This window comes from Prionailurus bengalensis, chromosome C1, assembly GCF_016509475.1.
Source record: "Prionailurus bengalensis isolate Pbe53 chromosome C1, Fcat_Pben_1.1_paternal_pri, whole genome shotgun sequence".
Taxonomy (NCBI): domain Eukaryota; kingdom Metazoa; phylum Chordata; class Mammalia; order Carnivora; family Felidae; genus Prionailurus; species Prionailurus bengalensis.
In genome coordinates, this window is record NC_057345.1 from 199,038,512 (window position 1) to 199,053,540 (window position 15,029).

Below are 15,029 nucleotides of genomic sequence, written 5' to 3' on the forward strand. Positions count from 1 at the left end.
ACATCTGCTCTTGCTGCTTCTAGATTACAAGAAGTCATCATCCTCTGTGACATCATAATCATTTCCAAGGCAACCAGTTTGGCTCACTTTAAAAAAAAAAATATGATGAAAAGTTAACAAAATGTCAGCAGCAGCGAAGTGTTTATCTCAAAACATATACATAATAACTTCCCAGTTTTCTGCACCTACTGCATGTGGCCTGTTTATTTCAAAACCCGGAAGCGGTAGCCTATTGAATTTAATTACCTCAGAGTCCAGGAGACTGTCAATTCCATTACTCACAATTTAGAGGAAAAACAGAATGCTCAAGAAAACAAATTCTGAGGTGACCAACTTTATTGTACCTCAATGACCTGTCACATGGCGTGGCTGGTGCTAGTTCAATGAGAGAGGAAATATATGAGACCTTGGTGTTTTATGTTCTACAGTAAATAATGATATAGATTTGAATAACAGCTGGAAGGATCTTGAAGCCTTTTACTTGGAATGATTTTATGAACAGGCACTACATTCACTCAGCCACTTCAATGCTGTCACGACTGTGATGAAATGTGGCTTTGAGAGGCCTCAGAACATAATCATTTGGATAGCAAGCCAAGGCTGCTAAAGAGGACTGGAACCAGGATCAGATTTTGTGGCATGTTCTACTACACCAATATTTTTCAAAACTATGAAGTTTTAGTTCACAATAACCAAGCAATCCATAAAGAAATATTTATTATTTGCTGTGTGCATAGCACTGTATGGGTGATTGTGTGTGATATAAGGCGGTACACATGCAATCCCTGACCTCCCAAGCCCTTCTTTGAGATGAATATCTACTTATTAGTATCATCTTATTTTTTTTGGCACTACTAAAATACTTTTAAATTAAATCCTTTCCCCTTCCATTTAAACAGTTCCATTTTATGTTTAAAGGTATCTATGTCATATAGACCACATTAGCTGAGGATAACCAGTGGTCTGTGCCCAAATCAGCTGTTCTATGTTGAATGCTAAGGAAATCTGGAGAGAGAGGGCTCAGAGGCAGTTGTGGTCTGAGTGCACTTGGACTCAGAATGGCAGGAATAGGATTCATGATCCTAGACCTTAGTATGAAGCAAGTGTCAGCTAAACTGGTAGCAAATACCCAAAATTGTAAATCTGAAGATAGATCAGAAATGGGAAAATGGGCCAAAGTCATAAGGGCAAAGCATCCAAATCAAGGGAAGAAAGGCTAGGGGATATATCTAAACAGAAGCCGGGCAGGTGTTGTGCAAAAGTCAAAATGGAAGGCAAATGCAATAGGTCTGGGCAGAAGGGTAGTCAATATTGTAGAGGTCCAACTGCATGAATCAGGGACTCAGTCAAGCAAGACTGAGCTCAAAACTGGCATAGCCACTCATGTAGGACCAGCGACCAAGGCAGGAACCAATTAAAGATGGTCTAAAGTATTAAACGCCCCATGATTGGGCATAATTTATGTATATATTTATATGTATTTGTGTATTCTCTTGTTCAGTGCTAAGACTGAGCTATTAGACACAAGGGTTAATAAAATTGATAAAGTTGATCTTATGAAACATTATACTGGGTAAAACAATAAATAATTAATTTAGCAAATAAATATATTACTTAAGAGTGTATTATATGTCAAAGTGTTGCCATAAGGAATAAAGGAGTCAGGCTGGAGGGTTGTTACTTAGATATCACTGAATATAACATTGAGTTTTAGAACAGTTTCTTGACCCCAGTTCTTACCCCCAGCCTTTATGGCCTACCAACTTTACAGCTACTTAATATACACCCTTATTCACAGCTTTTTTTTGCCAATCACTGGCTTCCCCACACCCAATGATTTCCACCACCAATACCTCCTTTGCTTCCTTGATTTATCCCATATGTCTGTCCAGTCTCCAAGATCAACTGGCATCCTTAGCCTGATTTGTCTTGTTGCCACTTAAGCCCTCATGATGATATTTCCTTAAGTTAAAACTAGCTTATTGTGAGGGTGGAAGCTGGTTCTATTCAGAAGAGCCTAACACTTGTAATAAATAAGCCCAAATAGCGCCTGGGTGGCTCAGTTGGTTGAGCGTCCGACTTCAAGTCATTATCTCACAGTCTGTGAGTTCGAGCCCCTCGTCCGGCTCTGTGCTGACAGCTCAGAGCCTGGAGCCTGCTTCCGATTCTGTGTCTCCCTCTCTCTCTGCCCCTCCCCTGCTCATGCTCTGTTTCTCTCTGTCTCAAAAATAAATAAAAACATTAAAAAAAATCCCAAATATCTCCGTGACTTAACACATTAGAAGTTTATCTGTTGTTCAAATGTTTGATGAGATTCAGTACCTTTCCAACCTTGCTCAATCATCCCTTCAGGGGATCAGAGTCCTCTTCTGACTCCTCTGCGTCTGCCTGGCAGACAAGGAAAGGGAAAGAGCAGAAGATCATGAGGGAAATTTCTGTCAGTCAGTCACAGAACATTGTGCATCCTTTCTGACACATTTCATTGGACAGAACTCAGTCATATGGTATACTTAACAACAAAGGAGGCTAGGAAATACAGCCTAACTGTGTTCCCTGAGGGAAAAAGGAAGTACGTTTGATGAGTCAATAGTGTATCTTTTTATTCACCAAATAAAGAGAGGAAGGAAGGAAGGAAGGAAGGAAAGAAGGAAGGAAGGAAGGAAAGAAGGAGAAGGAAGGAAGGAAAAGAAAGAGAACCATTCTACTCTTTATCCCACACAAAGAATTTACTCCCCATCTCCCCAGGTGAGATCATTCAAAGTGCCATCCAGTCACTGAATCTGCTTAAAGTCCAGAATTTTCAGGCCCGTGTCTCTCTGTCAAGTTGTGGCTCTGTCAAGTCCACTAAGGACTTGGTCTCATGAGTATGTGACCTGTGCAGTCACGTAGGTCCCCACCCTCAACTGGGCCCCTGCAATTGGTTTAATGCTCTGCTCTCACCTCATGAAATTACTAATATTTTTACCATTGAACTTGTGTTTTGTAAGTGAAGTCCAATGGGATAATGGAGCACGCACATGAACAGAGCAGGTGTGTGCAATATGTGCGTCCTTTGTCCCTTGCTACCCCATTCATGCGCAGTTTGTGTTACTCATGAGTGCAGAATTCTGGTGGACCTATGATGCTTGGGAATTTAGCAAGACTCAATGTGAGTACAAGTTAAGCATGCTGTTTCTGTGGTTGAGTAAGCAGGGGATTGACCATGCTTTCCATTTGAACTGGAAACTTGCTTTGAACACAGAAAGAAGGCAACGGCATTCTAAGAAACCCAGAAGATCCAAAAACTCTATCATATCCTTTTTTCCTTATGCTATCTTTCCCTATATTAGCTAACCACCTACCCTAACATCATGTTGTAGGAGGAGAGGGGAAGATTGGGCAACCATAGCTTCCTCTTGCATTCTTTTCTTACCCGTCAGTGAGCCAAAGGCACATAGTACTGAAAGAATGAGCACACAAGGAAAAGCAAAATAAAAATAGTTGCGTTATTGTGTGCTACATTTCCACTGCTCTGGTAAGAACAAAATGGATATGTGTGTTTGAGCCACAAAGTAAGAATTGTATAATTTCATTAATTCCACACTTGAGTTAAATGCTCTTGTATTTGCATTTAAAACTGGTATTGCACAATAAAAACATGAAGAGTAAAATTAAACATTTCTTTATTTAGAATGACATTAAGTAGCAAATATAAAATACTATGATAAGTCAAAACATACTGTAAAAGAAAGGATAAGGCTTTATATTTTAGTACTTTCAATAGCAATATTTCCCTGCTTATTGAATAAGGAGTTCAAATTTTCATTTTGCACTAGAACATGCAAATCATGTAGCCTTCCCTGGGCCTGGTGGTCTATGTCCTCTCTCCAGTATAACTGTAATAAAAGCTTTCAGACAAAAAAAAGGCGGGAGGGGGAGAATAGGATAAACGTAGCAGTCAACGACCCACAAAAATTATTAAATCCTTCTGGAAAGGCCCCGTGAAGGGTGACTAACCAAGACAGGAATAGTTTCTTGTTCTGTCCCTGATTCTTCTTTCTCCAGCCCTTTTCTCCTCTCTCTGAGAGTTTCTTCCTTAACCATTATCTTCCACAGAAATATCTGAAATGGTTGTTGAAGAATTCCTCTCCTGTGGACTGTGAAGCTTTCATATCTCTCTTCCTCTCTAAGGGTGGTTTTAAGGCCTTTTTTTAGCTCTGGCTCATGGTTTCATTGCCACTACAATTTCTTCAAAAAATTTTTTGGTAAGTTTCTGATCTATTTGCTTTCAATTAAGTCCATGTGCCAAGGTTTTTTAACAGTTATTAAATTTGGTTTATTCCTTGTTTCCTGGTCCCCATGTTTTTTTCTTTAACTTAATGACAGGTACCTTGAGGCAATCCAAAACAATATGCTATGAAACAATATGCGAACTTTTCTTTCTTTCTTTTTTTTTTTTTTTAACTTTATTTATTTATTTTGAGAGAGACAGAGAGAGTGTGAGCAGGGGAAGGGCAGAGAGAGAGGGAGACAGAGAATCCTAAGCAGGCTCCATACTGTCAGCACAGAGCTTGACCTGGGGCTCAAATTCATGAAACTGTGAGATCATGACCTGAGCCAAAATCAGGAGTCAGACGCTTAACTGACTGAGCCATCCAGGCACCCCTATGCTAACTTTTCTGATGGTTACTGAAGGGCTGAGTTGTTTCAGAAATCTCACTGGCCTTTTGTCATTTGGGGCCACTTGTATTCCAGGTCCCAAAGGTATCAATTTTTCAACCAAGGAAGGCTCTAGATCCCTGAACTCTCTACTCTTGCCATTTTCGGCTTGAAAACTGGCCCAAACTCACCTGAGTACATGCCTTTCTTGCTTAAGTGGTGGCCAACACACCATCATGCTGACAGTTCTAACTACTTCCTTTGAACTATAGGCTCAGGAAGCTTGTGACCTGTCTTCCATGTTGTCCCATGACAGCTTAACTGAAAATCTTCTGAGGCATAGCAGAACTCTCCAGATATCTAACCTGCTGTATTGTATCCTTACTAATGTGGCAAAGGCAGAAGTGAATGGCAGATAGAATTAAATTTCCTTCTAACCTGCAACCCATTGACAACTACTTAAGGCAGGGAAAGTAAAACTTTCTCCAGGAACTCCCTAGGGTTTTAATGTTAATGATTTGCTAGAGAAAGAAACAACCTTAGCTGGAGGATAGCTAGGCCTCCAGTAATCTGTGAGTCTTTAGCATATGAAAATCTCTTTGGAAACTTCCCTTTGACTTTACCTCCCCCAATTCCCAAGTATATAACCAGTCTCTCCTCTGGGTCTGGGGAAGCTCTTCCTGCCCATTGGTCCTGTCCCCATGCTTTAATAAAATCACCTTTCCACCAAAGATATCTTTAAGAAGTCTTCTAGGCCTTCAGTTCTGAACCACTGCCACTCCAAAAAACCTGATCACTCACCTTCTGCTGGTTGGTCTCTAAATCAATGGCACTTATCTTGGGGTTTTGTTAGAACAGCAACATGTGCCAAAGTATTAATTTCCGTACTTACCAAGGGAAGATAGCTGCTTAACTACACACTAAAATTTCAGTGCCTTAACATATTAAAGCTTATTTTTGTCACACTACACATTACTGTGGGTTCAGGATCAGTGACATGCCACTAAGTGATTAAAAGAACTAGGCTCTTGGGGCGCCTGGGTGGCTCAGTCGGTTGAGCGTCTGACTTCCACTCAGGTCATAATCTCATGGTTTGTCAGTTCGAGCCCTGCATCAGGCTCTGTGCTGACAACCCAGAGCCTGGAGTCTGCTTCGGATTCTGTGTTTCCCTCTCTCTCTGCCCATCCCCCACTCATGCTCTGTCTCTCTCGTCTCAAAAATAAATATAAACATTTAAAAAATATTTAAAAGAGAACTAGGCTCTTTCCATCTTAACTTATTTTATTTTGTATGATCAAAACTTATATTTATTAAAGTCTTGGTTTAAAACTCTTTGCTTGAAACAATCAAAAGGTCTGTTTAGAAGTTCAATTTATTTTAATGCTTTCATTTAACAACTGAAAAAGACCACTCACAATTAGAGGTAGAACCAAAGGAAAGAAATGTTTGTCTACACTAAAATATATACATATACACATATAGTTTTCAATCACATTCAAAAGTTTACACAAAGATTTTGTTGAAATTTAAGTTTCCACCTTCTCTGATGTCAATTAGTAATTCTTACAAAGCAATCAAAATATTGACTATTTTGCTTTTTTTAAATTATTTTTAGTGTTTATTTATTTTTGAGAGAGAGAGAGAGAGAATGAGCAGGGAAAGAGGGAGACACAGAATGTGAAGCAGGCTCCAGGTTCTGAGGTGTCAGTACAGGGCTCCAACCATGAGATCATGACCTGAGCCGAAGTTGGACACTTAACCGACTGAGCCACCCAGGTGCCCTGACTGTTTGCTTTTGACAAATGGACTTCACAGTCACTGAAATATTTTTAAGCAAGTCATAAAATTGTGTTTTTTAAATTTTCTAGGTATCAAGACATGGGAGAGATTTTTAAACATGGCAGATTTACTTATACTGTTTCAGCTACCAAAAAAAAAAAAAAAAGAAAGAAACAAAGAAACAAAGAAACAAAGAAACAAAGAAAAAAGAAAGAAAAAAAAACTATAGTAGAAATCATTTCAAAGTTCCTTTTCAAAATATGCCCTCCACAGCATGAGATTTTTTAAAGTAATTATTATTTCAGTCTTTGTTAAAACATTACCTCTACCATGAAAAGACTGATTATTTACATTTTTGCAAGTGTCTGTTAGGCAGTATCCCCACTGGTTATCACAGAAAATGTCACCAACCAGAAGCTGACAGTGTTGTCCACTGAGGTCACTCTTTCAGGGCACAGAAGAGAGTGAAAGAGGGTGAAGGGTAGAGCAGGAGGAGCCAATGAAAGACATCTAGCATACCCACAAAATCATACTCATACACATGTGAACTGCAAGATACTGAAAGTGAATGAATGAAAAAGAGTACCATGGTCAAGAACTCTAGTTGTGGAACCCCTACACCTCACTCAGAAAAACTTGATATTATCATGTGATAAGAGAGTGATCAGAGTCTCTAATAGGGCCTCTTCTTTAAACAAATTGAGAAATAAAATGGTATGGGCATATGAAGACAAATTATCATTTTATTATTAAAAGTCTAGATTAGAGGGGGCGCCCAGGTGGCTCAGTCAGTTAAGTGTCAGACTTCTTCAGGTCGTGATCTCGTGGTTCAGGAGTTTGAGCCCCATGTCGGGCTCTGTGCTGACAGCTCAGAGCCTGGAGCCTGCTTCACATTCTGTGTCTCCCTCTCTCTCTGCCCCTTCTCTGTTCATACTCTGTCTCTCTTTCTCTCAAAAGTAAATAAAACATTAAAAAAAATTTTTTTAAACCTAGATTAGAGAAGGTAGCTTAATGTGAGAGCCTAGTGGGCCTGCCAAAAGGGCCCCAGAATGAAGAAGCATACCCATTCAGTCTAGGCATTGCTAGACCAGGGCAGGCCTCCTTAAGGAAGAAGACTGCTCAGGTAAGACTGACAGCATTAAGTCAGAGGAGTGAAGAGACTAAAAGTTTGCCTAGGAAATTCCCTTCTAATAGAAGCAAGATGTGAGAAAACAATGTTCTCCTCTACCAAATTTCACTTGAACAGATCTAGTGAAGGTGTCAGTACAATTCAGTGTACTTCTTTTTAGATAAAAATACATGTAACTACAAGTTCTAAAGTTTTCTTCCTCTAATCCCTAGAGACTTTTCTGCAGACCCCTTAGGGTTCACATGCACCACTTCGAAACCATTTGGCCAGGGGCGCCTGGGTGGCGCAGTCGGTTAAGCGTCCGACTTCAGCCAGGTCACGATCTCGCGGTCCGGGAGTTCGAGCCCCGCGTCGGGCTCTGGGCTGATGGCTCAGAGCCTGGAGCCTGTTTCCGATTCTGTGTCTCCCTCTCTCTCTGCCCCTCCCCCATTCATGCTCTGTCTCTGTCCCAAAAATAAATAACGTTGAAAAAAAAAATTAAAGAAAAAAAAAACAAAACAAGAAACCATTTGGCCAAAGAATATGCTAGTAGACCAGTGTTGGCAACCACGGACCACGGTCCTAGCTCAGTTTCTGTTAAGCATCCTGGTCAAAAGCAGGAAGAATTTCATACCCTGTGCTTCGTTTGCCTTTCACACTATGTTGACTGTCATCCAGGTGTGCCAGAATCAGGTTTAGCCCCAGTCCCATTCCCAACCACGTGTCATGCCCATCTTCCAGGGATTGTGTTCTCTGGTCCTTTGCGGATAGCCCAGAATCCACCTGTCACTACTGCTCAGTTCTAAGCTGAGTGCTATTGACAGCATGTCAGCCTTATGATTATATATGAGGGACAACACATTATGTCAATGCACTTAAGTCTTTTCTTTATCGGGTATGAAGGTTAGAATGACTTATTTTTTATCTGCTTGACTCAAAGCAAATCAATTAAGAAGTTCTAAAAAGAAAAAGAAAAAACATCTTATAAGGCAGTTTACACAGTGAATAGGACTTTAGGTTCCTAACCAATGGCTTCACAGTAAGAAGGGGGTCTGAAATGACAGAAAGACTAAAATGAGAGATAAATGACACTTATACTCTCTTTATAATTTTGGGCCAGAAACCTATTTTTTTTAATGGTTTCTTTTAGAATATATTTAAATTTACGGAAAAATAGTTGCAAAGACGGTATAAAAAGTGGGCTGTTTAATTCTCAATAGTTCTCAAATCCGTTTAAAATTTGTTTACTTGTTTGGATTTGGTTTGCTTTTTATTTTTGGAAGTCATGTGCATTTAATGTCACTTCATCATTTCAGGACAATAATTCCAAGAACTGTGTAAGAAGACACCACTGCCATTTTCCAAGGATTTAATTAGAATGAGAATTCAGAGCTATGACCTCTGGCCTCCTTAAGTAGATTTAGGAGAGTTGAAATTTGCTCCTCTGGGCAAATATTTTAGGAGGCGATGAGCATTCAGCTTTGTTTAAAATACCACTTGTCATCAATATACCCAAGAGACTGACATTTTTAATTTTTTTTAATGTTTATTTATTTTTGAGAGAGAAAAAGACAACGTGAGTGGGAGAGGGGCAGAGAGAGAGGGAGACACAGAATCTAAGTAGTCTCCAGGCTCTAAGCTGTCAGCACAGAGCCCAGCATAGAGCTTGAAACCACAAACTGTGAGATCATGATCTGAGCCAAAGTTGGATGCTTAACCGACTGAGCCACTCAGGCACACCTTTTTAATTTTTATTAACATTTATTCATTTTTGAGAGACAGAACATGAGTGGGGGAGGGGCAGACACACAGACACACACACACACACACACACACACACACAGAATCCAAAGCAGGCTCCAGGCTCTTAGCTGTCAGCACAGAGCCCAATGTGGGACTCAAACCCACAAACCTTGAGATCATGACCTGAGCCAAAGTTGGAAGTTTAACCAACTGAGCTACTCAGGTGCCCCTGAGACTGACAATTTCTATTTATTGCTTAATGAGAGAGAAGTTCGAGTCTACTGGAGTGTCTTTCAGCACCAGGAAAAGAAAGAAAACACACTGTGAGGAGTAGACCACTCTTTGAAAGGCTAGAAAGATCACCAGTCTTTGGATTAGTTTGTAGTATTTTACAAACTCGCTGTCCAATCATCCAAAGAGAAGTATGAACTCAAAATAAGGGAGTGTGGTTGCACCTTTGCCACTCAAACCTCATGCCTTTAGAAAATATGCTCTTTGGGGGCAGAGGTCCTAATTCTCCAAGTAGCAATTGTACCTGCCACATAGTGGGCACTCAGAAAAATTTGGCAATTCCTACTCTGTGTAAAAGAGTAAGAAGAGACCACTGAATTCTCAGCAGAAGAGAGAAGCTTTAGGAAGAGGAAATTCATGATTTAGCTCCCTATTTTTAAACCTGTGGACTCTGTAGGGAAAATACACACATGGTCCAAAAACTGAACAGAAGTCATTAGCTCCTGCATAGATCATGGAAAACTGTTTCTTACCGAAATCTAGAGCATCCAAATGATGGGGTTTACTGTGTAGCTGAGAATGGCCACTGGCTAAGGAAGATGCAACATAGAAAGTCTTGTCAATAGAGACCAGTGGTTCTCACCACACGTGGGGGAAAACAGTGAGCAGTCACCTCCACAGAAGATTCTCCTTACCTAGGATGGCTCTGGCAACTACTTAATGTGGTGGCGGAACTTGATGTAAAAAAATGCTTCTCAAAAAACGCTGGACAATTCTCACTGCTTTATATCATGAGACTTCAGGTCTTTGCAAACTAACTGTTGGAAAATATACATGTTACTATTTCATGTAATAATAATTGGCAAGCTTTAGGGTCAGTGTGTACCTCTAGAGAGTATTTTTCAGCTTTTAAGCAGCCAGATAATCATATAGTAATCCCTTAGAGTAATAGGTCCTCTTTATACTATGGATATCTGATAATGAGAATATTTAATATTTCTTGAGCACTTAGTAAGTGCTCAGCAGAGTACTTAATACTTTGCTCTAATCTTTAAAACAACCACATATGGTTGTATTACAATCCCCATTTTAAAGATGAGGAACTGAGTCCTAGAGAAATGTTAAGAAATTTGCCCATCTTCACACATTTAAAAAAGAATTTTTTTAAGCGTATTCATTTTTTAGAGAGAGAGACAGAGCACGAGCAGGGGAAGGACAGAGAGAGAGAGAGGGAGACACAGACTCCAAAGCAGGCTCCAGTCTCTGAGCTGTCAGCACAGAGCCTGACGGAGGGCTCAAACCCACAAACCGTGAGATCATGGCATGAGCCAAAGTTGGACGCTTAACTGACTGAGCCCCTGCCCACCCTCACACATTTAATAGGCTTGGATTCAAACCCAGATTTTGTAAGTTCTAGAGCCTGTAAGCTTGATTACTACATCACATTCATAGAAAGCCTAATATAATAATTTATGTGCTTTCTTCTTACATTGTTCTATTATTTGTTTACTAACCCATATAGTTTAAACAAATGTAGCCATAGTCATATGATAGGAAACTTGAATTAGGGTTTGTTGGCTTAGAACCAAGGTTTTCTTCATTTACTTCATTCAATGGAACTGTAGTATGCCCTTCTTTTGCACTTAGCACTCGGTAGAGGATACAAACATAAGACATAAACCCTACCCTCAGGGATCTTATATTGTTGAGAATAAGAGCCCATATATACCTACAACAAATTGAATAATCATAAAATCTGTATGATAAAGTTCTAAGTGAGTTGTACAGACAAGCGCCATAGGAGTTCAGAAGACAGAGGGCTGGGAAGTCTTGTGGAAGGGGAAGCTGAATGATTCCTTAGAGTGAGTAAATTTGCATAAGTAAAGAAGTGACAATAACCTACTTCTATACCTACTTCTTCCTACAGGACAGAGGGTGCACAAAGATTGCAAGGTATAAATAATCATTGATATGTCTGTGGGGTAGTAATTAACCAGTTTAGATAGAATGTATAATTTGTGCTGGGGAAAAGGGAGAAAGTAAGTGAAATTAGAAACATGTAAAGAAAGCCTTGAAGGGCCATCCAAAGCTTCACCCTTGTGGGGCAGACGGAGGGAACTGGCACTAAGAAGGTTGTAGCAAGAAGGGTAACTGGACCCAGAGAAGTGGAAGGGATCAAATGACGAAGCTCTGGATGGAGGGGAAGAGTAGGTATTTGGGAGAAGGACAGATGGCAGGTAAATTTTTGGGTCAATGAGGGAAAGGATCTAGACTGAAATCCTGATGAGTCTGAACCTTTGAGAATGCCACCTATAGAAAGCTGGGCATGGTGGAGAGCCATTATGGAGAAGACACATAGCTTAGTAGATTTGAAGAAAGCAAAGAATTTGAAATTAATTATATAAAATGAGTTTTCAAGAAAGAGTTGGAGTTGTTGAGGATGGCACCCAGTTTTAAATACCAGAAGGAAAATATGAGCCCAATTCTATAATTCTGAAAATAACAAGGAAGGGTCAGGGTCTTTTGAGAGTGTGGAGGCAGAGAAAGAAAAAGAAATGCAAAAAAGTTAAAAAGTGGTTTACTTGGATATTTTAAACCTCAAAGGAAGGAAAATGGAATAACAATGGTGTGTTAAGTATCTGGAGACTCAAAAATCAATCAATTTCTCTTTTCCCCATTGAGTGATATGAGAAAGGAAAACAAAGGTGTAGTCACTAGAGGTTAAACGTTGTGGTATTTTCTGAAGAAATTCTGTCTTGCTTAAGGAGAGTGGGAAATGAAGTAAGATAGGAAAATGATGACTCCACTTTTAAGATGCTTTGATGACAACTGTAAATAAGGAACTGCAGAGAAGAGTTTAAATAAGTGAAATAGAAATTTATAAGACATAATAGAAAGAATGGACTCTGTGGGAAATGGAGACTGAATCAAATTTGAAAGTTGGGAAGTTGTGGCGGGGTGGGGGGTTTGGACCTCAGGCAGCTCATGTAAAGGATAGGAATTATGGGGAAGAAGTTGGTTAAGAACAACAGAGACATTGCAGTCACATATCAGACGAGGCAAGCATGTCCATGAACACAGTCACACAAGGGCCAGTTTTAATATCTTGAATAGAATGTTTCATAGTTCATTAAGCACCCACCCTCACCCACTGATCAGGTTTCAGGTTTGGAAACCTTGACTTTGAGTGGTTACTTGGAGAAGTGGAGAGAGGAAAGGGAAATTTTTGGTAAGACAGAAGCCAAAACAAATATACCTTTCTCTCTCTGAAATGGAATGATTGCTTGGGAGACTGCAATAACTGGCATTTCGTCATTTCTTCAGTCCAGCAAATTGAATATAATGATGTCCTTAACTTATAAAGGATTTTGAAGTGCCTCCTGAAATCATCAAGAAAAGAATGCTGTGTATTTACGTTTCTGTTCTTCAATGGTTCACCTCAAATGCCACCACTTCTAAGAAGGCTTTTGTATGGGAAGGAGGGTGTGTATGGATGCATGGAACAGACTGTGGTGAAAATAGTTGCTTGCCCCCTAGTATTCTACCCTCATTGTCTAGAAGCCACATGTTCTGAGTGAAATTAAGCCAGTTCAGCTTCTCTAAGATTGGACCCTGGTTAGCTGATGCCAATGTGAGTGATACAGCCATGGGACCCCACATCGTAGAGATTGGCTCATGGATGATGGGTCATGTCAATCAAGGCTTTAGGCTGCTTCATATATGGGATTCCCCTGTCAGAAAGATTGGCCGAGTGTGGTTGGCCGAGGACTTCAGTGGTTCAGTTAGAAGGAAGTCCAAGACTTTAGTTGGTATTTGAGGTAAGAATATTAGTCAATAATTTTCTCATTTTCTTTTTGCTTACTCCCACCCACTTATTGTCATTGTTGGTAACCATTTTGTAACAAGGTTAACTAGACTTGGAATAAATTTGCTGCACCAGAAAAAAACCTGGAGAAATAAAATAGCTCCTTGGTGAATACCATAGAGCTGCTGGATCAAACCTTACCTGCAACTTTCACTACTAGTGATATTTTGAGTTTGTAAGTCAATAAATTACCTTTATTGTCAAGACTAGTTAAGTATCATAACTGAGACACCTTTTTGAATTACACTTATACTCATCTACTAAAATATTTTATTGTCCCCATTTATTTGAATCTTAGCACATACTGACTTGCCCTGAATTTATTTGCCTACATTTCTTATCTTTTCACACAGATTTTTAGCACCTTGAGGACAAGGACTGGAAATTACATATTTCCATGTTTTTCCTAGCTTTCAGAATACTACTTTGCATATCATAATTCTTAATAATTACTTGTAAAATCAATTAGTCAAATCTGTGGACTTGTGCATTTAATTTCATTATCACCAAGCTGTAATAAACACATATTAATAATTCTAAAACTGTTGACTAAACCAAGTATGAAACCATCATTGTTTTGTCATTTGATTTTTTTGTTTGTTTGTTTGCATGTTTCTCTTTCTTGCTATTGGAAATGCTGTAACGGTAATTTCTGTTTTCCATTTTCTTTCCCATAGACCACAAATTTTTTTTTAAATGTCAGGATAGTTCATATAAAGTTCTAAAGATTAGCAAAAAATAATCAGTGTTATCAGTTCTGTTGATGTAATTCTACCCAAAAACTGAGTATCTTGAAATTTTAGTTAGCTAATGCAGCCTTATCTTGGGTAAAGAAGAGATTTACATGAGGATTTGGATACATTGAGGATAGCTGAAGCCCACAAGAATTCTACCTTGCTTTTAATTTAAACCTTGACTCTTACCAGATATTTTTCCTTGGCAGACTTAATTTCTATTGGTCACTTTTCTCACCTATATAAAATGGAGATAATTATATTATCAATCTTATGAGACTGTTATAAGAATCAAATAAATTAGCAAAGCAAAGCACTTAGATTAATGTCAGATGTAATAAGTACTTTATAGTTGATAACTGTTTTTCATCTTCTTCCTCTTTGGCTCCTCCTCCTCCTTCTTATTTTTCTGCAATATTGTTCTAAAATTATTGTTACTACCATCCATGTTGGGAAGCAATTGCAGGATTTTTCCATGTAAAAACAATTTATTCTACTTTCAGGTGTAAGAAAACGTTTTATTTGCTGTTTCATGATAAAAAATAATTTTCCCATGTACCCTGCTATAGATAAAACCTGGTTGGACTCTTTTTCAGTCATGTGTCCATGCAACAAATAAGTCTACCTATGAGAATATTAACAAATAGATGTACCCTGGAAGAGAGTAACAAATTTATAAAAAATATGATAATCATATAAATAGAAGTTACTTTTTCCATAAAGTAAACACAGTGATCTTAAAAAGGAATTTAACATATGAAAAAATTTTTTTAATTCATAAAAAGTAGGTTGTAAAAGTTCATCTGATTTTTATTTTACCTTATTGCTTAATAAAGCTAATTTAAAATTAATTACCTTTTATTGAAATGTTCATTGAGATAATTATATACTAATGTGCATTTGTAAGATATAACACAGAGAGCTCCCTATA